Consider the following 24,281-nt stretch of genomic DNA (forward strand, 5'->3'; position numbering starts at 1 on the left):
AGAAACCTATAGGGAAAAACAAATCCAAAGAAGAAAAAATTAGTCAAGAAACACTTGTCATGATGAACCGAAAACGACAAATGAAAAGCAAGAAAAACACTGACAGGGAGAAAATTGAGTATACTGAGTTATGCAAAGCCATTAGAAAGAGACTCAGAGAGGACTTAAGAAGATTTAACACAAGAAAAGTAGAACACGCATTAAGGGAAAACAAAGGATTTAAATCAGCAGCCATGAGCAGTAATACAGAAAGACAAATGATACTGAAACTGAAGAATAGCGATGGTGTACTTATAAACAGCAGAGAAGGCATAATTCAAATAGCAGAAGACTACTATAGAGAATTATACAAGGAGCAGTGGAATGATGCCAGCAGTGGGGAAGATGGATTGCAAAGTAGCAACACATACGACATACCCGATATTCTTCCTGATGAGGTAGAACATGCATTGAAGAATCAGAAAGCCCCGGGGGAAGATGAAGTTACTGTAGAGTTGTTAAAATTGGGAGGAAGAGACATAACACAAAAACTGGCAAGGCTCTTCACAAAGTGCATTAGAAAAGGTGTGACGCCTAAGCAGTGGAATAATGCAATCATAGTTTTGCTGCATAAGAAAGGAGATAAATCAGAAATTTGAAATTACAGACCAATTAGTTTGTTATCCCACATCTACAAGTTGTTCACAAGGGTCATTACTAAAAGATTAGAAAGAATACTTGATGAGAATCAACCGAAAGAGCAAGCTGGCTTTAGGACAGGATTCTCAACTATGGATCACCTTCACGTAATATCACAGCTAATGGAGAAAGCAAATGAATATAAAACACCATTATGCCTGGCATTTGTGGATTATGAAAAGGCATTTGACTCCATACAGCATAAGGCAATGTTTCGGGCACTGGAAAGACAAGGCATTGATACCCCATATATTATGATTTTGAAGAAAATATGAGTATGCTACCTCCTTTATTAGACTAGACAAAGACAGTAGGAAATTTAAAATTGAGAAAGGAGTTCGACAAGGAGACACCATATCTCCGAAGCTGTTTACTGCTGCCCTTGAGGAAGCTTTCAGAAGATTAGACTGGTCGCAGAAAGGAGTCAATGTGAACGGAGAGTACCTAAACCATTTACGATTTGCAGATGACATTGTGGTCGTAAGCCACGATGCCAAAGAATTGGAGGAAAATCTTAATCAGTTATGCACAGCTAGTACGGATTTTGGACTAAAGATGAATATGGCTAAAACAAAAGTAATGATGAACAAGTATGCCACAGAAAGGGAAATAATGATTGAAGGAGCAGTAATTGAAAAGGTGGAGTCATATACTTATCTGGGACAAGTTATTAGCTGTAATAATGATAAATGGCTGGAAGTCAAGAGAAGAATAAATTTTGGATGGATAGCATTCAGGAAATATAGTCACATACTGAAGAGCAATATCCCAGTTTGTCTGAAACGTAAAATAATGAACCAATGTATACTCCCCACCATGACTTATGGAAGTGAAACTTGGGCACTCACCAAAAGAATGGAAGAGAAGCTGAGAACTACACAGCGAAGAATGGGACGAATCATATTGGGAATCAGACTGTTAGATAAGAAGAGAAACACATGGATTAGGCAACAAACTCAAGTAAAGGACATTCTTATCAAAACTAAAGAACTAAAATGGTCTTGGGCAGGACACATAGCTCGAAGACATGATGACAGATGGACTAAGAAAATAACAGAATGGTATCCAAGAGGAGCTATAAGAAAACCTGGAAGACAAAGGCGGAGATGGATAGATGAAATTCACGAGTTTGTGGGTAGTAAATGGATGGCCAGTGCTCAAAATAGAAGGAACTGGAAAGTTGCTGGAGAGGCCTTCATCCTGCAGTGGATTGAAAATGGCTGATGATGATGATGACACCCGGAAACTCGGGTTTTTCGTCCAGCAAATATCAAATAGACCACAGAACACGCGCAATTTACAGCCGTATTATATACTGCGCAATATTACCTAAGTTGCTGATACCCCTAAAACCCTACAACAGCTAACCAATGACCGTAGCTGAGTGGTCAGGGGGAAGGCGCAGATTTGCACAAGTCGAGTGTCGAAATCCGTTTAATACTTCAAAATCACACGGCAGAATTTTTGTAGTTCGTAAATTCCTCAGACTTCAAGTTGGTCCACTGAAGTATAAACAAATTTTTTTTTTCTAATATCTGTTTGATTTTGAATGATTATATGAATGATTTTTTATAATAACATATATGGGAAAAACGATCTTAAATTGCTAGGTCATTCCAAAGTGATTAAGTAGTGAACACAATGTTCATCGCAGATAACACAGTGGCTAAGATCGCTAGCTTCTATGCCATGCAGAAAAGGCCTGTGTTCAAACCCCTGAAGAGTCATAATGTCATAAATGGATTTTTATGGGCTAACAGATACAATACGCCTACGTGTCGTAGCTTTAGTTGCTTTACCGCAAAAAAAACGACAGCAACAACAATATCCAATCTGTCATTTAATGCATTTAATTTGTTTTTTGGTTAATGATTAGCTGTATTCACCCTAAAATTTGAAAGTCATCGTTGGAATGGGTTTCGAGTTCGGATATCACTCAATAAGAACAATTTTGATCAACACCTTATTTTTAGCTAATGTTCTGTTGTCTAGACAGTTTATACCACAAAATCCACAGGCTTCCTCCCTTCCACACCGAGAAAATGTCATAAATTTAGAACTGTAGATCCCATTGTTTTAAAAAATTTTAAGACCTACTTAGAATATTCGGATGAAGTCATTTACAGTTTCATTTAGATTAACCTGTACCACATATGTACCCGTTCCCTCTTAAGTCCTCGCAGGTAGCAGAGTTGATGCAATTGCCATCCTACCCACACCAGATGAAAAAAGTCGGGATTCGAATCCCGTCAGTGACTCAAGGAATTTAGTTGCTTTGATGCTTGAAACATATATGCACTTCCTCTTAAGGTATATTATAACAGCGCTTATGCACATCCCACCTCAAGATTATTAATCATGTAAACACCACGTAGTGACGTAGAGGTAAATACTTCTTCAGTACCGGAATTTTTAATCCCTCGGGTACTTTATTTGATAATTCTGTTGCTGGATTATCTGTAGATGACGCGATCTTTAAATATTGGCAATCGTATGTTTACCGATCTTAAATATAGGATAGTTTTGTTTCATGAAGATTTTTAGAAAATAATTGATAAGCATTAGTCAATATCATCTATATTGCATGGCCACTTTATTATGACCATGGAGGTTTGGGATATATGAAACGATCTACGCAAAAAGTCCGTATAAACCAGTGTGACGTGTGCATGAAAATGTTATAAAGTAATTGGACTTTTTTTTTTTTTTTTTTTTAGCGCGATATTATTATTATTCGTTATTCAGACATCATTAAATTAAAAGTATTGCATCATTGTCAGTCAAATTGGATAATATGTTTGGATTAAAATGTAAAGGGATAGCATAAACCAAGACTGTTTTAATTTCCCGTACTCAATAAAACTAGATCATATTTTGACTGGTGTCATGTCCTGGTATAAAGTGTCATATTTCGATTACTTTTCTCCAATCTTAGGCCACCCGCGTGATTTGAGATCTGCTTGTTTGCCTCTGCTTTTCATGAGTAGAAGCATTATGATAAAAGTAATGCTTTAGGTTACAGTGAACTTTGCATTATTACTTTCGTGTGTGGAAACAATAATATAGGCCTGCATGCCTTCCATCGCTCTGCTTCCTGTTATTTAGAGAATTTGGTTAAACTGATGCTTGAAATAATTTATTGGCACGATTTACGAGGCTTCATATGGCGAGAGAAAAGGATGAGTTGTTACGCATTTGACTTGAACTGTACTGAGCATCTGCCAAAATATTATAAAATCGAATATTCCAATATGCGAGCTCGTCCTTTGGAAGCGAAATGGAATGGGCAGTTAGTAAATGTATGTAAGGAAGAAGAAATGTTTACGACAACACAAGGGCAAACGCACACAAATAATTTAACCTTTAAAGTCATATACTAGAAGTCCAACATGAAAAAAAAAAAGTAAGTACATCTGTTTACAAGTACTATATTAATGAATTTTCAGGATAAAAGGACGCCGCAAATTTGCTTAGGATAATAGATAAATCATACTTCCAAGTTAGTTAATTAATCAGCTAATAAAAGTGTTAGATAAAGTGATTAGGAAAAAAATATAAAAATGGACGAAGATACATGGTTGAGTAGAATGCATGGCCTCTCCTTCCCCGAAAACTCGGGTTGTTCGTCTAGCAAACATACCAAAGGATACACGCAATTACAGACACAGCATATTGATGCCTCATGGACTTAGTTGCTTTAGCCCTTAACACCTAACTTAGCAAATTCACACTGCGTAGCTGTTTAGTAAAGATGGACGGTGGACCCGTCCAACCACAGATACCCTCCCTTTGGAGACTATTACAGGTCGGACGAGACCGTCGCATGAGTATATTTCACAGCTCAGCCAGATGGATTCCCAATTTATGTTGAAAATATGCATTGTCATGTGATCCATCGATTTCATAACATTTTAGACCGGAATCTTGAGACTGGGATCATACCAATGTGAAGTAAAAGTCGCAGCAGAACTGCGACTTTTACTTCACACAAATCCTAAAAGCGAACCAGAATCCCGAAGGTTATAGTGGCATCTTTATATCTTGCAGGTTAACTTTTGAAAGACGATTTAGCCCACCCTATTTGATGACCAGTTGAGTAAGCCCTCAATTTGATAAAACAAACATTTTTTTTGTCCTTGTACATCCAAATAGCTTTTGATATAACACCATAGAGCTGATGACTCTCTTAAAACATCACTTTAGAATCGAAGGATACCTTCAATTTTAAATCAAGCTATCCTCAATCAACTGCTCACCAACAGGGAAAAAAAAAAAAAAAAAAACCCTCTCATATCAGGGCCACCAGAGAATTACTCCATTTGTTCATGCGCGTATTATGTCAATAAATTGTATGTGTTCTCTGGTAGGTTTGCCTGTTTTGCTGAACGAAAAACCCGAGTTTCTGGGAGGGGAGAAGTAAGGGTAATCTTGCAATCCTCGCCGGAGACCAGTTACCTCAGGCACGCAGTTTAAAAAAAAAAAATCCATTAAACAGTTTCGCATGTCAGCGACCGGATTTGAACACGGACCTTTTCCATCCGGTGTGTGGAGGACGGTGTTTATAATTACTTTTCAACTCGGGAAGATCCTCAATTGACATACTACAAGAAAGAGTATTTTTGTTATGGTTTTTTCTACAATTCTAGAGCCCATCCTTGTTAAGCACTAAAACTATTTAAGACGATGATCTAAAACTGTTCGTCACTTTAGAGTCATCAAAGATAATCAAAATATCCCAGCAGAACTGCGAGCTTACCTTGGATGTTTGGGACTGTGTGTGTGTTCTATTTGCCTGTTTGCTGAATGGAAAACCCGGGCTTTCGGGAGATTAAACCAAGCAGCCAGCCAGCGCCCGAGACTTCTGTAACTCGCTGAGATCTCACTAACTCAGCCACATTGTGAAAAAAGCCCATAAAAATTATCATTGAAGGCATTCGAGCCCACGAGTGCTCTACACACACACACACACACACACACACACACACACACACACACACACACACACACACACACACACACACACACACACACACAGAGCACTGTGTGTGTGTGTGTATGTATTATATATATTTTTTTGAAAATTTCATAAATATCTTTAAGGAAAGAATTTCTCAACATTTTTTTTGCAAAAAAAAAAAAAAAAAAAATTAAACACCATCTTCAGAATGCTAGCTAACTATTACGTCTATGTTTGTCGACTGGTTCAGTAACAAATGAGAAGAAAATACATTTTTGAAAGTGACTTGCCAACTCTGATCCTATATTAGCTGCAGTAGCTTCACTGTTCTTGCTGATAACTGAATCTTTTTTATCGCCGAAATGATTTCATTTTGTAAAATCATGATACCGACTCTGTCATAATGGTTTCTTTTACAACTTTACTACCTTTGAAAGTTTTTCCCCCCTCCGTTGCCAGCATTTATGAAATGTTAAGTGAAAGACTCATTGTACTTTTTTGATTTTTGAACTAAGTCTCATAAAAATCACTTTGTTTAGGAAGGCTATTTACTAAGAAGATACTATTTATTTGGGGGTACGAGGTACTACAGTTACACATATTGAGCATGTAGGCTTGTCCCGAAATAATATATACTGTATTTACAAATTATATTAATAATATATTTAAAAACTGTTTACAAATGCATAAAGTACTCCATAGTTCATCCTTTACTAACATTATGCCGCTTTATTGACCAAAACATTATGAACCAAAACACTATCTTCCCTTTATAAAAAACTTGTTCAGAGTAACGACGGGGATACAATGCGCAATTAAAGTGTGCACTCCAATTAGATTAAATTAGATATCACAATGACAAATATAATATTTCTTACGCTCCGCTATGACGCGCGCTCAGCCTCAACATTTGGTTTGAACTAGTGGAGCTTAGACAAGGTACGAGAACACGGAACACAATCATTGGACCAAATACGGAGGATGCGGAAAGGTCAGGGAATGACCACCGCATATCCCGGAGCAATTTTGCCTTAGTTGCTAATGCTCCTAAAAACCAAACAACAACAACAACAATCATTGTAATGTGGAACAGTTTACCTACTGGACCAGTTACATCATGAACCATGGTCTTCATCCATTACTCACGCTTTCGAAATATTGGGTTTTACTTTCGTGATGAAAACTTTAAAAATGTTTATTTTTCTATATTACCCTTTCTGCTATAATGTTTCGCCGACGCTGAGTTTCCATCCCTGCTCTAAGACAACTACACAGTATTGCCAGAAGTAACCGAACACCTGTATATTTCAAGAACCTTTTACTGAATGATATTTAATAAAGTGTGGGCCACCTCATTTTATTAAATATTGAACCTTAATTGTAGGACTACAGTGCACACTTTAATTGCGCATTGTATCCCGTCGTTACTCTGAACAAGTTTTTTATAAAGGGAAGATAGTGTTTTGGTTCATAATGTTTTGGTCAATGAAGCGGCAAAGCTATTGGTTGCAGCTGGTCCCCTAAGCCGACGTTACAATTCATACCAAAAAGTCAGTGAGGCTGTGGAAAGGTTGTTAATTATGACAGTGCACATTGTTATGATGAAACAGAAATTGGTCTTCCGTATACTGCTTCCTCAATATAGGAAGAGGAGAATTGTCCGGAATATGTCAATGTACCGCATGACATTTATTGTTTCAGGAATGACTACCAATGGTTCAAACTGAAACTACAAGAAATAACTCCCAGACACATACGTAGCTGAGATTCTACAATCTCTGGTAAATAACTAGCTCCGGGTATTCGCCAGACCCAAACAGGTGCATCAGATCGGAAAACAGCATGCAATTGTCACTCCATAGCACAGCTTTCCAACGCCCGAGAGGCCAATTAGCTTTGATTTCGGTTCGTATTCTTTAGCTCTTCCGTGTAATCCGATGCTATGGATATTCCTTATCGTATTGTGATAATATTAATATATGTATCCTCCTCGAACTCGTTGACAGTATTCCCTGAGGACTAATATACAATTCTTTTGATCTCTTTTTCTGCTGTCTACCAGAACGTTTCCCGGCTTTAGTGGCGCCGTAACCTTTCTATTTGGTGATCCTGCAGCCCACCATTAATCTAAGATGCAGTTGTATTATTCTTATTATTGTCCGTTTATTAACACATAGGAAGCACCCCAGGAAGGCTATTTACTAAGAAGATGCTATTTATTTGGGGGTACGAGGTACTACAGTTACACATATTGAGCATGTAGGCTTGTCCCGAAATAATATATATTGTATTTACAAATTATATTAAGAATATATTTACAAAACTGTTTACAAATGCATAAAGTACTCCATAGTTCATCCTTTACTAACATTATATTTCTTGAGGCGGAACTTTGAATCCATGGTGCAGTTTGAGTACATTCATTTGCAGCGCACTCTTCTGTCACAATTCACTTTTATTTGTAATGGCACGACAGATTGATTGTTGAAAAAGGATCCTATGATGGCTCCTTGTAAGCCGCTAAGCTTAATATGCGTAATGTTAGCACATAAAAAATGAATTGTGACAGAAGAGTGCGCCGTAAATTAATGTACTCAAACTACACCATGGATTCAAAGTTACTCCTCAAGAAAAATTCTGCACCACCACAGATGACCAAGGTGGAGATGGGCGATACCCCCCCCACACACACACACTATTAATTTTTGCGTTCGTTATAAAAAGGAATGACTCTGGGATCGGAAAATCCGCGTATTCGCTCATCGTGGTCTTATTCTTCGTCGTCGAGGTAATGTAACTGGAAACTGCAACCCTAACTTAAATGAATGAATACATTTTCTGTATATACTCCCAAAATAAAACGTAATGTAAGAGGAGTTCACAAGATAGAGAGAAAACAAGAACATTACTGTATTTAGTAGTTAAATCATCAAGTCCAGCCAAGTTCGTTTTAAATGTTACCAAAAAGACAGAGCACTTTTTTAAATTAAATTTTATTATAACAATGGCGACAGTGTTATTGCACCCTCAGAGTATATCGAAAACAAATTTGTTTCAAGGCCTTATTTTCTAGAAGAACTGAATTAAATGTAATTTCGAAGAAGGCTAACTAACTCCTAGAAGTAGTCGTCCGTCAGCGTCACAAAAAAAAGTGATTCAAATAATTCGTGGGTTGAAACAACAGCAACTCTTTCAGATTTGAAGGACGCAACCCTTCTGGCGGTAAAGAACACTCCATCGGAAATTATGAAGGAAGCTGTGGATAATACAATGCCACGTTTTGATTGCTTATTGGAAAATAATGGTCGACACGTGGAGATTTGTCCAATAAAGATGTGTGAAAAATTTATCCTTGGGTAATTTTTATAAATTAATCACTCTTCAATCATGGTGATCAATTTAGATCATATTATTTTACTGTTAGCAACTCTCACCTACACTAATTAAAATACAAAAACCGCTTTTCGTTATGATGTTTAGTTTAAGTTAGTAATTTTTAAAGTGGGAAAGGACTTTATAAACTATTCTGTATATAAAAATCACTTGATTTCCTCTACTGATGTATAGGTTTATTATAAAGTAATACGTTCCTTATAAGGAGTTCAAAATAGCAAATAACAACGCTGGTCATAATTTCTCTTCTCTAGGACTATATCTTCAATACAACCCAACAGTACACAACACAGACTACACCAACACTCACATTATCTCTGGCCTTTTCAGAGTTTCTATTGCGACACAGTATACAGTATTACGCGAAGTTGGTGTGGGAGACGACACGGTACCGCTTGACAAGAAACACTGTCCTCCCACACCAGCTGGAAAAAGCCAAAGTTCGGATCCTACTAATGACGCTAGGAATTTTTATGGGCTATTTCACAAAGGGGCTGAGTTAATTGGACTCAGGCTAGAGTTGCATAGTTTATTTTTATTTTTGAGACGTTGTAGACAGTTAATTTAGCACCTAGCTAGCCTGTATCACTTTATCAAAATTAATAATTGTCGATGCTGTATAATCCCTTTACTACCCCATTTAATTTGGGACAATACTGGGATAACACGATTAAAACCCGCGTGTGCGTTGCTTCATACTAGGATAAAAGCTGTAGATAAATTTTTCCTTAATAATATTTAAAAAAAATTTAAGAACTAATTAGACCCAATTTTACTACATGATGATATTAAATATTAAAAAAAAAAAATAATGCGATTCTCTCTACCCTGGATGTCCTATTTGCTTCGTTCTACGTATTTGTAGTTATTTTTAATTATATTAAGTAATAATTTTTAGACTATGTATAAATATAGTGCAAATGCATCAGGAATACATAGCTGTATCTGAATAAATCAGATTATTAATAAAACGGCATCGTTTTAAGTTATATCTCATATTGTGAATACCTTCACAACGAGTTGCCATGATATTGCACTACTTCGAATAAGTAACAATATGAGATATAACTTAAAACGATGCCGTTTTATTAATAATCTGATTTATTCAGATACAGTTATGTATTCCTGATGCATTTGCACTATATTTATACATAGTCTAGACTCCTTCATAGCTTGAGGCTTATGCCCTAAACGCTTGAGTCTAAATACATGATACACCATCAGGCATCTCTCATATTGTGGAGTTATACTTCATAACTGTTTTGCCATCATTGCATCACTCGGGTACCTACCCACCCACCGAAGAAGGGCCAAATAGCCCTGAAACGGTGCCGTCTGGGTGGTGGTATCCATCTGAGAATAAGTAACATTAGTCTTCTCCTTAGGTGAAGCGTTACTTATTCGAAGTAGTGCAATATCATGGCAACTCGTTGTGAAGGTATTCACAATATGAGATATAACTTAAAACGATGCCGTTTTATTAATAATCTGATTTATTCAGATACAGCTATGTATTCCTGATGCATTTGCACTATATTTATACATAGTCTAGACTCCTTCATAGCTTGAGGCTTATGCCCTAAACGCTTGAGAGTAATAATTTTTAGAAATAGTTAAGTGTGTTTATTTTTATGAATATCATTGTGCCTGTTATCCTGTATGATAACTTTTAACCATTATCAGTGCACTATTACTTTGACGATCTGTAAGCTTCTCTGGCATTTTGTTTTCTAAGGCGAGTCTACATTATTGGTTTTAAATGTAAAAACAGTACTTCTTCACGCGTATCCATCTTTGAAAGTCCAATTGGTTGACCAATAAAGTGATATTTATTTATGTACGATTTATTATGCATATGTAGGCTTTTCTCACCTCATCTGGTTATCTGTCCCAGTTTAGGCCTACGCAAAAACTTTTATAGCGCAGGAGTTTGATAGATGGCAGCGAGTAATTGAATCACTAGGAACTCATTTACAATTTAAATTTTAAGAACCACACTGTGTACCAACGTAGTTCTCATTTCTCGGCACCAGCAAATTGTCCAGAAGTTGTACCCGTTTGCCCAGCCCGACAGTAGATGCATCGCCTGCCTAACCTTGAAAAACAATTTTGGGTTTTCTCATTGCAGGTAGGACCTGCACAGGCTCCCGCTAGCCTCGGTTTTAACCTGCTTAGTTTTGTGGGCTGAAAAATACGTTTTCCGCCAACTACATTAACATCTTTAGCACCTTGAACATAGACATAAATTTTTCTTAAATATACTTTAAAAAAATGAAAACTGCAATATATAGTTACGTCAATTTTTGTTTAACGTCATCCTCTTGAAGTAGAGCGAAGTACGTCACCATCATCCTTGGATATTACGAATACTTGAAATACTGATATAGATGATTTGTGCCACAGAAATCTGTGAGAACAGTTTTATTCCCTACTTGATGGGATTACGAAAACCAGACGACTGTCAGTTTTCCTATTTCCTATTCCAAGTTTTTTAAAAAAATGCTAATTAGAACATTTTCTATAGTGCACCCAATTGACATTTAGAATATATAAAAAAGTGTTGTAGGTGTAACAAAAGGAGACATAAGTTGCTAACAATTAACATTTAATACAAGTACGGCTCGTACTTGTATTAAATGTTAATTTATTATTATAAAACTTTCTCTCCTTTTTATGATATGTTTTTTCTGCCCCGTGACGGGTACTGGTATCCAGTGCATGGGTGGTTGGTTGTGTCCGGTTACTATTATTATTGTTTTTACAAATGTTGGAAGAGCAACTATCTTCCTATTCTACAGGTAGGGTCCCGGCTTTCTGGCGTTCCATGTAATTGTTTGATGGGAGGCCTATTGCTGCTTGGTTCTTATGTAGGCTCTTTGTCACCATATTATTATTATGAGAATTTTTTTTTTTAAATGGGATCTTTTCCGCCCCATGACGGGTACTGGTACCAAGTGCATGGGGGGGGGGGGTGTCTGGTTACCATTATTATTGTTATTACTGTTTGTCGAGGAACTCTCTGACTGTCTTACAGGTATTCAGAATCGCTGCTTTCTGGAGTTCCATATAAGTGTTCTCTGGGAGGCCTTATTGATGCTAGGTTTCTATGGAGGCTCATTGGCACCATGCCTGTGGTTGACACTGATCGGAATGGTCATATTACTTGTTCCATATGCTACATTTCTTTGATTTCTGTCTTAGGTCTGAGTAGAGGCATATGAGGCAAGAAAGCAATCTTATACAGCATCAGCCAAAAAAAAAAAACCTTCCCATTTCACCCATCCATTCGCTCCAAAGGTTTGTCCAGTACTTCCTGATCTTTTCCATGTATGTTTTCTGGAGGTTGCTGGTGTTTGGCACCGCTCTGTTGATCAGGTAGGTAGTCATTTCCTTCTTGTCGATGAGGATTATGTCTGGTTTGTTGTGCGGGAACGTCTTGTCGTTATAATGGCACGGTCCGTGTATAGTTTGTGAGTGGGGGCCTCTAGTACTGCCTGAGGCTCGTACTTGTAATACGGTAAAATTTGTGTAATCAGCTGGTATTTTTGCCTTAGCTTCTGATGTATTAACCTGGCCACCTCTTTGTGTCTGTGAGTGTACTCCATCTGGGTGATCACATTACATCCTGCAGTGATGAGTTGTATTGTTTATGGGGCCAGGTGACATCGTCGACGTGTGTCATCTGTTACTCCTTGTCTATGTATTTCCTGTATACCTTGTCGAGGTATTTCCTGTAGTTCCTTGAGTTGATTACACCGCTCTGCGCCCTCCTGGGTAGCACAGTTGGTAGAATCGCCGTTCTTCCTACACCGAGTGGAAAAGACTTGAGTCAATGACATGAGGATTTCTTTTGGGCCTTTTTCACAACGTGGCTTGAGTTAGTCAGTCTCAGACGAAGGTAGCATGGTTTTTCCTCCATGAAACTCGGATTTTTTGTCCAGAAAACAGAAAATCGACAACAGAACACATGCAGTTTACAGACAATATACAGGAGCAATATAACCTTAGTTGCTGATGCTACTAAAACCCTAACAACAACCACTGCATGGTTTTTGATATTTGTATACCAAGAGCTTAACAGTTTTTTCATGCTGATTTCATAAATGTTATTCGTTTTGAAATTTGTTGCCACGGAATCTTATAAACACCCTTATATCGAGCATGGTTACCGCTGTCAGACTGGTTATCCGTTTGAGGAGATCATACGCCGTACTGATGTCCTGTGACCATATTTCTGAGCATCTTTTGTTTCGACTCTGTAATCTGACCTTTTTAGTAATTCTTGTACAACAATGTCCCTTATATATGTCCGAAGTTTCTCGCTGTGTCCTCTTTTCATCATTATTCTATGATACACCACCATACCAAATTTGTTCCTGCTTCATCGCAAGCTGCACGAGTTACATCACGTCGTCTACGTGTTCAGTTAATTTTGTCGAGCAATGTATTTGTAGAAGTTATGTAGTCCTCAAGCAAAGATAAATTGTTACATAATTTGAAAAAAATGTGTATTGTGTTTATTTTGAAGTTAAACTCGGTGACCAAGATAAACAACGGGTAAACATAAGTTTGTCGAAGCATTGAGATTTTGGAAAAATGATATAAAGAAGGCTATGCTATTTGCAATTTTCATGATTTAGGGGGAGCCTACAAACTACTGTGATGACTGTCATTTTTGCTTAGTTAATGCAGAGGGATACAGTGAAAAGAGTAAGAGTTGTATTGTGTATCCTACTATTACATCTGCTCTTAGACCACTCCCACATGGAGATGTAGAAGTGGCCAGTTTGTCAATGATGAGTTTAGAAGGCTTTCTGCTATAATGTGGGTGTATGTTATCCTCAATCCGTACACTTCAAGGAAAGTCACACAGTCAGAAACTCTTGTTAGAAAGGGTTAAATATAGTGATTGTAAGACTGTTGCCTGTTATACTGTTGCCCACTACAATCGTGGGCAACAGTCGAATAACCAAAAATTCACTTGCTTTCTCTGCGAATGGGACAGCTGAGCTGAAACTGATCATTTGATTAGAAAGAAAAGGACTCACACTTTGAAGCAAAAATATCATCAATGAACCACTTTTCTCTCCAAGCCACCCCTATATATGAAACTACCGAAATAAGGCCTACCGAAACAGTTTAAGGCCATAGATAAGAAGGAGGCTGTTTACAGTGCATTGTTTAAAAAATTCCTGAGATTATTGATGCTAAACTCCACGCTGGTATTATAAAGGACCACAAATCAGAGAATTACTGCAAGATGATAATTTCACAACTTCTGCTCCTCAGAAAGAAGAGGAGGCGCGTTTAGCATTCCTAAGTGTTGTGAAAAATGTTTTAGGCATTTATAAATCAAAGGATTATGAGAAGATGATCAGTAATACATTTACTAGTTTAAATGTGCAGTGGGCATAATTATTTTTAACCGATCATTCTGCGGTACAGTTGTTGGTTTTTAAGATCATCACAGTCCTAGGCCATAATATTACTTTGCGTATTATGCCTGGGCAAAAGTGTGCCACGAGTCGATTTGCATATTTTGCGGGCTGAAAAACCGGAATAACTAATGGGGAGATCCTACTTTCTCCTGAGGTCAGTTAAATACAGCCTTGATTAAAAAGATTATTAAAAATTCCTCCATTCATCGATGGGATTCGAATCCAGCACTCTTCACACGAGAAGCAAGTGGTAAAACAAGTACATTGTCACTGAGGGCTTTTCTGCGTCAGTTTTCCCTTACCGACGTAGATGAATTTATTACTTAGATGTTTATTAGCTATCCCACCCTCTGCAGTTTTTCTTGTAGCTGAGATGTACGGTTATTTTTTATTGTGGCCATCACGTGCGATGGTTGCGCTAAAAATGCATATTAGCATCTAAGGAAGTGAAGAATTATTCTAGTTCTTCTTCCGCTTCGTTACGTGGATGACTTCATTTGCCTATCCGAAATAAAATGCATGGATGCGATATGTTGTGTTTTCAGAAATATAAAGTTGCATCTGAATAACTGATCCACTGGATGAGACCACAAAAATGCTTATTCGTCTGAGAATTACTTTTTCTTTGCAAATAATTCAGCTTTAAGTTATTAGCCAATAGTTGAACTGTCGCTAGGCAGAAAAACGAGTTCCTAGTTCAGTCGTTTTCCTAAAGAAAGAAGTTAAAAAACAAACAAACATCTTATTCACCCGACTGTCCTGGAACAAAACCCACCTCTACGTTGCAGTAGCGAAAATACGGTAACGCCCATCCCGATAAACTGGTTGTCGCTCGCATTATGACCTCAGCACATTTCTCTGTCGGCAGCTAAACCAGATAAACGAGTCTTGCTATTCACGTTCATAAACCCGCCACCAAACTCGTCAGGGCGGCCCTTAAAAACACCGAGAAAAGCAGGTTAGTGTGGAATAGTCTCTCGCTCTCTCATCTGCCACTAATTATCTACCTTTTTCCTAGACGCTGCAGACGGCCATATTTAATGTACGTGAACTGTGGACTGTGTCCGGAGAGACGGCAGCAGCAGCAGCTTTTGTCAGAGGAAAAAAACTTTCCAACGTTCTCTGCACCATGGTAATGCCAAGGACAAAAGGCTTACGAACGATCTGTAGGAAAAAAAAAAAAAAAAGCGCGATTGATTTGTATAAAGAGTGTATCTTAAATGCTCTGCTCTGCATAAGCGTTTACCCGAGAAACACTGCGTGTCAGGTTCATTTATGAGATATTGAAGTGATGCGGCGCAGCTGTACTCTTAAAAAGGCCAAAATAAACATATCTTTCTCTGTTTCTCATCCTCATACGTAATTATCCATTTTTTTTTTTACTTTATACAAAAGGCGAAAAAAAGATACAATAGTAAACCTTAATTGAAATGTATTATGTATAAAGAGTAATAATACACATAATACATTTCAATTAAGGTTTACTATTGTATCTTTTTTTTCGCCTTCAAGCGAGCTAATTGAGAGAGAGAGAGAGAGAGAGAGAGAGAGAGAGAGAGAGAGAGAGAGAGAGAGAATATGTACCGCCTTCCTCTCCCTTCCTTCTGCAGTTTCAATTACATCTCACTGTGTCCATTGAATTTGTCTCAACTGTCCTCTTAGTCATGCTGTCCATTGTTTTCCAATGTGAATTTTCGACACTTGCACATTGCATGGTTCAACAACTATATAACAAAGAAGATATGGGATAGTTGATAAAATACATTTCGATTACTCATAATTAATTTATCTGTTGAAACCGAATATAATATCCTCCTGTTTAAGGAATCTTATAACAAACACATAACAGTAGCTGAATTTTTGCTGTTCTGTTTTAAGCGTGTAGACAATTGATACACCCTTTCGTAAATAATTGCTTTCTAACAAATAAAAATGAGTGGCTACATTGAATACAAATATTTTGCCATTACCAGTATATATTCATTTTGTACCCTTTTTCAGAGGGTAGGCAGATTTTTATTTTTCTATTGACAGAGAAAGGATCCGTAATATTAACTTTCCTTACCTCATTATACTTGTACTTCACGTAATCGCCAGGTGTATTTGGTAATCAGGTGATCATCGTTTGACAGTAGCGGGCATCATTTGTTTCCTCCAAAGACGTATTGTTTTCTTGGGCTTACAGGGATTGAACCAGTCTTGTTGTCATTCATTAGCAAATTGTCCATGAAAAAAAAAAATAACCTTCATACTGTTCAAACTTCATATTTCATCTGGACTGAATATCGGAAAGCTGCACCATCTCATTTTCATTATTTCTCCGATTTCGACGATAACGTCTGAAAAGGGAAAAGCAGATTCTTATAGACCTTCCTCTAAACGCTGAACACTTAGATAAATTAATAGTTATAGATTTTAATTATCAATTTAAATTGAGTTATTAATGAGGTACTAAGTAATTTTAATTGATTTTTAACTTTAGTTATATATGTTTATAAACATGCACTACAGATTAAAAATAAATAAATAAATAAATAAAAAGTTATTCTACTAGAACAGTGGTATTTAGCCCTTGATATGCTTATCCCTTTGGGTATAAGAGGTCTTTTCAGCGAGTACACCAGCATGCCATTAAAAATTATCTATACATTTTTAGTATCTATGTGGAAACTTGATTTGTGTTAATCATGTGTTCAGATTAATTTTTCCGCCATCATCGGTATTATCTCGAGTACATATTTAGGGACATAAATTTCGTAGGAAAAAATATAACTGGGGTACAATAGGTATTCTAGAAAATTGGGAGGGTGCTTCAACAGAAAAGGTTAAATGCCTCTCTGCTAGAAGATTTTCTTATGTGAATACACTAAATATAACACAGACTGATCTATACTATAATATACAGTATATGTAATAGCGTTGCAATTAGTATATTCATCTACAGGGATGTTCTAGTATATATATGTCAAAAAAAAATTTTTTTTTCTGACGCACTTGATGCGCAACATCTTAAAATAAGCACACATGACTCCAGCTTTATCAAACGGTTCATTTATCATTTAAAACGTCCTTAGTGTTCACATATTCCAATCGATTTATTTAGCGCAGAGTTGGTTCTGAATTTAACGATATGATTCCAGCATATTGCTAAATCTAAAATATTCAAAACTGGCCACCAAGCACATGTTGACAAATATACAGGAGGTATACCATCGTGGGATGTTGCGAGGCCTGTTATCATCTTTTGATTGTAAAGGTGGTGTTAGTAGTTATCTTGATTAACAGGGTCAGATTTTTACATCCACGAGCACTAAATTAAGAAGTGACTACTTTCTTTTAAATTCATTTTAATTCATATACACTGCCAACCAAACAAAGTAGGAGCAGTACTCCAGTACAGACACATCAGAAGGATTAACATCAAATTATAATAAGCTGCGTATAAAATAAGTAGGAGACTCGCACAAAAAACTTTAAATGAAGGTTTTAATTTTTATGGCTTTAAATAAATTATAAATCTGCATAATGTAAATGTGGACCTTTATTTGTGATTAGGTAAAGGCTAGTTGGTATCGAAACAAAACTTAGCTTGGCTCTGTAGTGGTTAAAAATTTCATTCTAAAATATCTTTTCCTGAAAGATGCGATGTTAGAAATTGAAAATGACTGCGTCTAAAATTCCTTTTATTATTGGTATTACAATGACTGAATGATGCAAGGAAGTGAGTTTTTTTGTATCTGCCAAAAAATATAAATGAATAAATCTATCATTCATATCTTCCTCTTTGCCAGAAAGTGCCTATCCAATTCCAAAAAGTGCCTATCCAATTGAACTTTACTAATGACCTCGACCACTGTTGCAGGAAATTGATTCCAGTGGTCTACAACACACTTCCCATTAGTAAACTTCGTGAGAGCCAGCCTTCTGTTACCCCCTAAAAGTTAGTATTTGCGTCCTCGGTTCTCTTTTCCCTATTAAAATATACCCACGCCCCTCATTCATTTTACTGATTCCCTTCAGGGATCCATATACCTCTGTTGCCATAGATTCATACATCGATGAGCCAAAACATTATGACCACCTACCTAATATGATGTAGATCCTCCACGTGCAGCCAAAACAGCTCGTACCCGGCGAGGCATGGATGCTACAAGATTTCTAAATATGTCTTGTGGTATTAGGTACCAACACGTAACCAGCAGATCCTTTAACTCCTGTAAGGTCAATGGTTGAGACGCCCCAGATCGTAGTTGCTGTTCCCACACAAACCACAGATGCTCGATGGGATTGATGTCTAGGGAATTTCGAGACCAGTACAATACCTGGAAGTCTTCCTCATGTTCCACGAACCAGTCTCGAACAATCCGGGCGGTGTGGTATGGCTCATTATCCTGCTGAAAGACGGCACTGTTAGAGGGGGAAGACCGTTGCCATGAAAGGGTGTACCTGGTCAGCAATGATGTTTAGGTAGGTTGTAGACGTCAGAGTGCGCGGCACATGGATGACAGGGTATCCCAGCAGAACATCGCCCAAAGCATGACACCGCCGCCACCGGCTTGTTTTCGTCCCATGGTGATCCAGGCGTCATCATTTCTGCAGGTAAACGACGCACACGTATCCGGCCGTCCACATGGTGCAACAGGAACGTGATTCAACGGACCAGACGACCTTCTTCCAATTATTCAAGGCCCAGTTTCGATGCTCGCGTGCCCATTGTAGGCGCTGTCGCCGGTGACCCGTGGTTAGTATGGGCAATCGGAGCGGCCTGCAGCAGTGCAGCCCCATTTTCAGCAGGGTTCGATGTACTGTGCGTTGTGACACATTACTCCCGTCACCAGCATTCCAATTACCGGCGAGTTGCGCCACAGTCGCCCTTCCGTTGCCACGTACCATCCGGGAGAGCTTTCGCTGACCTCGAGCATCGATGAGCCGTGGTTGTCCAACGCTTTGCCGGCGGTTCGTGGGTTTTCCCTCCTCGGACGACTTTCGGTAGCTATTAACCACGGCTGACCGTGAGCATCCCACCAGCCGTCCCGTTTCGGATATGCTCTGACCCAGTCGTCTGGCCATTACAATTTGGCCTTTGTCAAACTCGCTTAAGTCCGCTGCCTTTGCTATTTGAAGAACAAGAGTAACATGATTAACGGAGCTCAGTATCAGGTGTTTTTTTATATCGTGTCCCGACCCACGCACACGCTGTAGTTCACCTGCAGTTGCTTCGATTTGCATAACGACTTGCTAGTCATAATGTTTTGGGTCATCGGTGTATACCTCTTGTTAAAAAATCTCTAGTTGCCAAGCTTTGCAGTCCACACTTTCTAATCCGTTCATCATATAGGCATCGATTAGCATCCATCACCAATATGGTTGTGAACCCTCTCTATAAGTTCTATGTCTTTCTTCAAGTGACCACCTCTAGACCTGAACACAGTAATGTAAATGCGGTATTGCATTGCCTTTGCATAAGACGATGGCGGGGGCTTCAAAATGCGAGTTCGTCTTGACAGGGTTGTTGATGTGGATTTTGTCTCAAAGTTTTTTGAGACAAAATCCACTAGAAATAATATAAGACTGATTCAAATGATAAGTTATAAGTGGGTTTGCACAGGTGTGAAAGCAGGCGAAAATGAAATCCATTCGAAGATGAGATTTTTTGTTGCAAATAATGTCCGATTTAGGTATCTAGACTCATTTTTAGTGCACATTTTTAGAGACCTAAAAATAAGTTCGCGGAGAGTCGTCGGCTTTGGGATCTTGGAGCAGCTGCGCCATTGCATCTAGGTAAATCCGGCCTTGGTTGCAATCCCGTCAGCGTTTGTTTGCGGTCTGAGGGCAATAAACTTGAGTGGGGATTTGTTGTGCACCGATTCGATTTGCCAGGTTAACCAGGAATAATGTACCCATTTTGAGACAGCAGTTAGGTATAACGAACTCTTCTTATTACAGAGAAGTTAAGAAGGGATTTGATTAGCAACTTTTAAGTCCGAGAACGATGTTCTATATCTTCCTCGGAGCATTGAGTGTGCTAAAGTTGAAGGTGATTATAATGATAGAATGATATGGAGCAAACCTTGCAGTATGATATTGCCACGCTTGTGGGAGAAGTGAGGCTCAGAATCTTCTTCCACGCTGCGTCAGAGTGGTGTGGCCTGACTTTATTGAAGGGACTTCCGAAGGCTTTAATAGAACCAATCCTTCAGTTTGGTTATATTAAAGAGGACCATGGCTCGCAAGAAGGCAATTCTGTGTTAGGACAAATTTGTTATTCTTCCAGGTATTGTGTAGTGCAAGCTAAAATGTGAAGAATTTCATTTAGCCTAAAGGTTCCACCAGGGTGCAGGAAAAGGAACAGAGGTTTTAGATGCCATGCTTCAATAGGAATTTATAAAGATCTAGGTGACATTCAGGCAATGAATCCTGGGGAAGAATAGATACCTGTAGGATGAATTGTTGGTTTAGGAAAGCAGAGGAAGTAATCGTCTTAATTCCTTGGCCAGATTTCTGAAGATTTTTAGCTGTTAGAGTTTAAAGAACTTTAATGGTTATGATAATATAAGACTGCTTCAAATGATAAGTTATAAGTAAGTTTGCACAGGTGTGAAAGCAAGCGAAAATAGGATATAGGGTTTTGATCTTGTTCCTGAGAAGATGGCTGACTAACTGAAATTCTAGTCAAGGTTGGGGTGGAGCCCACTTCCACGAGGTTGCTCTCTTCGTGACTTAACTAGTACAGGATTCAGTGGGTTATTCATCATTTGGTCAAATGGTAGGTGTTAGGAAGGATAGGTTAATGGTGGGGGGATAGGTGAGTTGATTTCTTAAAATGAACTAGCTTGTGTGTCCACTGGCCAGATGTTCGAACGTGACGACAAGTGTTGGAAGGTTGTAGGCAGGCAGGTAACCAGAAGGATGTATAGGAAGCTATTCATGATGCAAATGGTGCTACTTAAATTTCTCTCCTAAGTTCTTAACTTACTGAGGGTAGTTTGGAGACCAAGTTTTGAAATTAATATTTTCTTGGTATTCGGAGGAAATGAAACAGCTTGAAATTTGTAGTAGTTTTTTATGCCTTATGGCATAAAAGTACTACTAAACTCCAAGCTGATTTCATCCGACGGTGAGATAATTAAGAAGGGGATTGTAAAATGGCTCAAAGCGCGTCATAGTAAACTGCAATTGGAGCAAAAGATGTATATTTGGTTTCTCAAATGTGTGCAGCTACTAGATAATTAGAGTTTGACAGATATATCTAATTTTATAAATATAAAACTGGTGCTATTGAGAGGAAAAACTAATTCAAGAAACGATATATTTCCACATGTTTGCTTATACTTGCATTCTGGGCCCATTTTAGATGTAACCCAATTCGTGTTTTCTGGAATTTCGGCAGACATTCAAAGATCCTGCTTTTAAGTGAACTAAATTTAATATCCGTGGAATACCTTGAATCTCCACCGTCTTAACAGTCATTCTGAGACTTCCGCATAATCACAAAACTCCCCATTTCTTATTGCTGTGTCATTATTGATGACCTTCGTTTAAATTAAAATGAGCATCATAAGGTTTGGCTACTTTCCAACCTTGGAATGCTATTTCGGTCTTCTTTTGTTTACATCCTGTTATTTACCTTAATTTTGAAACTCACGAGTCATTCTGATATTTTATACACTTTTTTTAATGTATACCTTGTTTTTACTGCCATTTCTTACGTGTACTATGCCAGCTGGAGCGCACTTTCTAAAACCGGCCAGACGAAGGGAGGGCAACCAAGAGACATAAAGAAAATGTAACATCCATCATGACTGGTTGACTGCCTGACATTTCCAGAATCCATTTCCATGTGTTACAATGAATAATGAAAGAGTTTAGCTGGATACTGGGGTATACAAGAAACATGTGATCTGAATACATTATTATTTTGGATGAACAGTTCGTTACGGTGACTAAATGTGCCGATATATGGTTCACTAGAATGTGCACTGGAAAAATAATTTTTCCTGGTGACGACAGATGGCGGTACAGCATGTCAGAAAAACAGAATAAGACTTCAACAATATCTTGTACAGTGTTTTTCAAACTGTGGTTCGCGGATCCCTGGCGGCCTCTAGAGGTACTCCAGGAATTCCGATAATTTTATTAAGATATTTAAAAACTGAGACATTTTACAACGTAGAAACAATTTTGTTTAAACTTCGAGATCCGCAAAAAAATTTTAAAATTAAAAGGAGAGAGAGGAGGATCTTTGGATCACCTTATTTTAAAACTGCGAGGATCGATAGAAAAATTTTAATAGTCAATCGATCTCTTGGGAGGGTATTCACAAACTCACTTGACCAGTGAGTTTCTGAATGCGCTAATGTCGTGTGACATCTTCTAAAGACAAAATTCTGCGATGTATGACAATATTTTACCACGACCACTTCTACATTGACATCCTATTTGGTAGATCTAGTTTTAGATCGACCTGAATGATAAAAATTACTGGATAAACCATTTACATTTAAAATTTCCGAAAACTGGGACATCTGTGCTTCCCGAAATGTCTGGACGCATTAAGTACAATAGGGCAATAGTTAGGAAGGAGGGAAAAGTCACCCATTTTAGGAAGCGGTTGGATATGTAAAAAAATTTCATGTAAATTGCTACTTATCAGTGGAACAAGAAAGTGTGAAAAGGCGAAACAAAACATGAACAAACAAAAACAAGTTTTGGGAAGTGGAGAAATGCCATAAGGATTTGGAGCTTTCTTGGTATCGAAAATGTTCAGAATTCTTCTAATACCCTTATATTGAAAGATCACGGGAGAAATTGAATAATGGAATGTACGAAAATAAAGATTTCTGATTTCTAATATTGGGTATTGCACGGTACCTCCTGCCCCTCATATTCTACACACCATTCCTCAGATTACAGAGTGTAACAATTTCTGATCTGAAATTCGCGCTGCACTGGAAACTGATTATTCGAGTTATTGCGCAGAGAGACCTATTCAAGATTTATGCATGCCATTTATTAAAATTTATTAGCGTATTGTGTACAGACACGCACACACTAATACAAAAATAGGAATATGATATTAGCATCGATGATGCATTTTAACGATTCCTGGAAATGCGCGAATTTCAGATCAGAAATTGTTACTCTGTAATCTGCGGAATCGTACTAGTAGTAGTGCATGTGATGCAAGAAAACAAGTGTATGAGCTTATGCAGCATCAGCCGGAAAAAAAAAAAAAACACACACCATTCCCTCCAAATGCCTGTCAAGTTTCTCCTTAAATTTATTTAACCTATCAACTTCCACAGCGACAGATGTAAGTTTGTTCCAGCAATTAACCACCCGCTGGCTAAAGGCAAATTTCCGCACATCTATTCTACATATATCTTTTCTTAATTTGAATTTATGCCCCCTTAGGTTCGTAATCTGAACAAGTGGAAGGATCCCATCAGAATTCAGCGTGCTCAACCCATTCAAGGCCTTATACACCTCGTGTTATAGGCTGTGAGATGTGGGAGGATTTTCTCGCCCTCTCTCTTTCGATTGCTGGTATTTAAACTTCTTAGTAAACGTAATGCTCGTAGTGGAACGAATTTTGCCGTGGTATTGCAACTATCATTTTGTGCAGTTCTCTTTGGATGAAATGTGGTTGCTGTTATGCGTCCATTTTCTCGAAATTTCGAGATTGAATTCATTAGACGTATTTCGAAGAATCGACCCTTAAACAAAATATCAGAATATAAAGAAAAAAAAGTTCCTTACCGAACGGTCTGTCTCCGGTTATACATTTCAGAACAATATTTTTAGAAAATGTCTAC

The 24,281-nt window shown here is 37.9% G+C and overlaps 1 long non-coding RNA gene across 2 annotated transcripts in view; it reads right to left on the minus strand.

Moving 5' to 3' along the window:
* Window positions 1-24,281, minus strand: part of LOC150076432 (uncharacterized) — a 212,422-nt gene that overhangs the window by 106,968 nt on the left and 81,173 nt on the right. Inside the window, exons 2-3 of one of the 2 annotated variants that reach the window (XR_016547807.1) lie at window positions 16,532-16,805; window positions 11,324-11,498 (exon numbers count right to left, since the gene is read on the minus strand). This is a non-coding gene — a long non-coding RNA (uncharacterized LOC150076432). The remainder of the gene's footprint in view (window positions 1-11,323; window positions 11,499-16,531; window positions 16,806-24,281) is intronic. The other variant, XR_016547808.1, reaches the window with a different exon arrangement.

This window comes from Mastigoproctus giganteus, chromosome 13 (genome assembly GCF_048544385.1).
Source record: "Mastigoproctus giganteus isolate SK-2022 chromosome 13, ASM4854438v1, whole genome shotgun sequence".
Taxonomy (NCBI): domain Eukaryota; kingdom Metazoa; phylum Arthropoda; class Arachnida; order Uropygi; family Thelyphonidae; genus Mastigoproctus; species Mastigoproctus giganteus.